A 3879-nucleotide genomic window follows, 5' to 3' on the forward strand; every position below is an offset into this window, starting at 1 on the left:
TTTTGCCAGATTTTGTAATCTTTTCTTGTTATAGGAGGTTGGGTGGGGGTGGTGTAGTGGCAGTAGTTTAACTTCCCAGCACTAGAAAAGTAGCTTGTAAATATGCTTTTAGTTTATTTTGGGATGTAACTTCCTTTTTAAAATCTAAGTAATTTTTTTATGTCACAAATGTCATAATCATCCTGAAATATATGGTGTTTTAGAACATTTTGGTATTTATTAAATTTGTAATATTTCCATTAATAGTTTTTTGGGTCTGACTTTGTTCATAATTTGTCTACTAATACACTCAACTTTTCTTAACTTCACTAAAACAAATCTATGAAGTACCTTATTTAAGCTTAAGGTACTCTGCCAGTTTGGGGCTTGAGAAGGTCAGAGGGCAAGGAAAAAATTTCTCCAAAGACTCAAGGCACAATTTTACTGATAATTAGCTGTTAATCTCTGTGCTTGATTAGTACACCTATTTTGTTTTAATTCTCCGTGTATATTTTACTGCAGTAACATTACTGTCACTTGCAGCCTAAGTAAAGTTTTAAAATTGCTTTGCTAGTTAGCTTACACCTGCACTTGAACGCGTAAAGAGAAAGAGATGAGGCTTGGATCTTGTTTACTGGCAGTTTCTTTAATTCTATGACAACTTCAGACGTCATATATTTTCATTATTGTTAATGTTATTAGAAAACTCCTTTAATAGACTAAAGGGGAAAGTTGGAGAGAAGGACTTGGGTGTGCTTGTTTTGCTTTGTTTCTCTTTAAAAGGAAATAATATGAAATTGCTAGCATTTGAGGAAATGAAAGGCAGTAGAATTTGAAAAGTTGAAAGTCACTTTTTAACTGCTCTTGAAACAATGGCTTTGTAAGGAATTACCTTACTTCTGATGCTAAAATAGTAATTTTCTGGAAGTAGTCTAAGCGGTATAATTGATTAAAAGTACAAGCTTTAAGTTACAAGCTAATCCCCATAAGTCAAAAACTTTAACCCACTGCCATCAAGTCATTTCTGACTCATAGCCATCCTGTAGGACAGAGTAGAACTGCTTCTTAGTCTCATTTTTCTCTTTTGGATTGGCGTGTAGGTTTGAACCATCAACTTCGTGGTTAACAGCCCTACTCTTAACCACTGTGCCACCAACATGCTTCAACTCATAAGGGCTATTGTAATACATTTTGAGCTACATTTTCATCAAAAGGTACACTATAAATTCTCTATACTAAGACCAACATTTACTTGACTGACTGGTGCTAAATTCATACCATATTCAACTCTTCTAACTTGTACAGATCTGACTTAGAGATAGGAATGGAATTGGCTGTATAGGAGATTTTAGGCTCCTATCAGGAGAAGGAACCCCGTGACACTGTTCGGGAAGCATTTTTCTACTAAGCACAGGTGGATTCCAACTCACCAGCAGCCCCACAGGAAAAAAGATCAGGCTATCTGTTCCCAGAAAGGTTTACAGTCTCTTTGTCTTACAGAGTTGCTGTGAGTTGGATGGCAGTAGGATTGATTGTTTAGTTAGTGACAGAACAAGAATCTTGGTGGCAGTTGACTGCTAGGCAAACGGTTGAGGATGGAACTCACTAGCCACTCCCCAGGAGAAGTGCAGCCCATCTAGTCTGCTTCCATAAAAATATTTTACAGACACGGAAACCCTGTGGGGCAGTTCTTGTCTGTCCTATAGGGTCAGTGTAAGGAGGGCTATGATCAACAACCATGGGTTTATGACAGAACAGGGAAATCAGATGCACACTATAACAACTATCCATGGTCCAAGGTAAAATAATTATATCAAGGCTGGCAGTGTAATAATCATAAAGTGGAAATGCTAACAACCTATAACCTACCAACTTAGACTAGTTTTTTTTTAAAGACTAAACGTTCTCGTTGGACATAGTTACTTATGCAAAGCCGTTTTAGTGTCCTTTGAAGCATCTCTTATATAAACTATATTGGGTGTGCTTATGTTATCCTCAGTTATCTTTGTTTCAGGCTTCTAAATTTAATTATGTTCCATTATGGTTCCATTTAGTACTACTTCTTACATCTAAGTGTTAGAGACTGTTGGGTGAAGAGGAGGGGTCCCCCACAAATCATCACAGGTCCGGTAGGCACAATTGTACAGCGATAATCAGTAAAGTCATAGCATGAGAGGTAAAAGATAGTCAAGTAATGGAGTCAGACACAATTCATGATAGCATTGCTTACCTCAGCCCCTCTTGATGGTCCTCGTGGGGTGAAACCCGGCCACAAGAGCAGGAGCAGCCTTGGGGACTGAGAACCGGGGAGCCTCAGGCCCCCTGGAGCTGCAGAGAGCTCTTCTTTATTGCTAATCAAGCATTATATCACTTTAGGGGGACATGATTACAGAATCACATTGTAGGAAGGGGATCTATGATAGGCATAAGCGTGACAGGAAGGGGATGAGCTAGGGGTGTGCCCATAGGAATGGGAAGGTCTAGGGGGATACATGTGACAAGATGGGCGGACCCTGGATTCATGATGGCAGCCTAACCTTGGTCATCCTTGGGCAGATTTGACCTCTGTGGTGTCTCCTACAAGGAAACAGACAACTACTATCCTTATCAGAAGGGAGTGGGCCCTACTTGTGGGATAAACAGTGGTGTCTGCTTGCTCCAGGTGGCTGATAGCTCTTAGGGAGAATGACCCCTGATCTACTCCTGATGACCTCCAAGTGTATAGTCATTCTCAAGCAGCTAAGTCTGACATATATTTGGGGGAGACAGCTTGAGAGAAATCCTTGTTTCCCACAAGAGACAGGAACACAGCCTCAGATGGAACTTTTTAGCACTGTGTAGCATAATCCTATTGCCCTCCTTGACAATGATAGTTTTTGAAGTTTAGGGTTTAAAAACATTAATACTTGAAAGTAATCTTTACTTACTGCAACCTTTTAAAAAAAATACTTCTTTTGTGATTTATTTTAACTAGCTATTGGGTGGTTTTTACTGATTTGTAGTCACACAATACTAGGGAATGAAGAAGGAAGTAGTGGTTGAGTTTCAACCCCGAAGTTAGGGCCTGTGTTTGCCGTGTTCCAGCTATGTAACCTTTCAGAAGACATTGAAGTGGCAGCTCATTTTCCTCATCTGTAAAAATATGCACATGGTGATAGTGGTACTGACCTACTAGAATGGTGCTAAGGATGAAGAGCCTTTCTTACCCCCAAGTGTTAGACAGTCACAATAAAGCACTTTTAACATTGCCTAGCAAACCCATGGTCTTTACTTTTCAGTGAATAACTTTGCTTCCTACTTTATAGAAAAAATAAAGCCACCTGCCTTGGGGTTGACTCAGACTCATAGTGTCAGTGTGTCAGATTAGAATAAGGTGACCGGACATCCCGCTTTTGGCGGGACAGTCCCGATTTTTAACAATTTTTCCCGCATCCCGCAGCGTTTTAAAAAGTCCCGATTTTTGGAAAGAATGCACGACAAGCTAGGCTATACGGTTTTCCGCTGCCATGTGGCTATTTCGCCAGGATATGAGTTTTATCAATGGTGTCCCGCTTTACCAATGTTAAAATCTGGTCACCTTAGATTAGAACTATGTTTTGTAGGTTCTCAATGGTTGAGGTTTGGGAAATACATAGCCAAGCTTTTCTTTCGCTCTACCTCTTGGGGAAGTGGGTGGGGTGGACTCCATTTCACTGTGCTGAGTAATATTCCTAAAGCTAAACTTAACACAGTGTTTTTTTTTATATGAGGTTTTCTTAGGATATTTCTGCTTCCTGAAGGGATCTATCCTCTTGATATTCCCCTTTTTCTTAACTGGATCTTTGCTTTTGGCTTTAAATATACTCAGACCTCCTATTAATAGATTAATTCCAACTCACCAGCAGCCCCACAGGAAAAAAG

Source organism: Echinops telfairi, unplaced genomic scaffold, assembly GCF_000313985.2.
Source record: "Echinops telfairi isolate 266 unplaced genomic scaffold, ASM31398v2 ScPeMD7_3533;HRSCAF=4204_0, whole genome shotgun sequence".
NCBI lineage: Eukaryota > Metazoa > Chordata > Mammalia > Afrosoricida > Tenrecidae > Echinops > Echinops telfairi.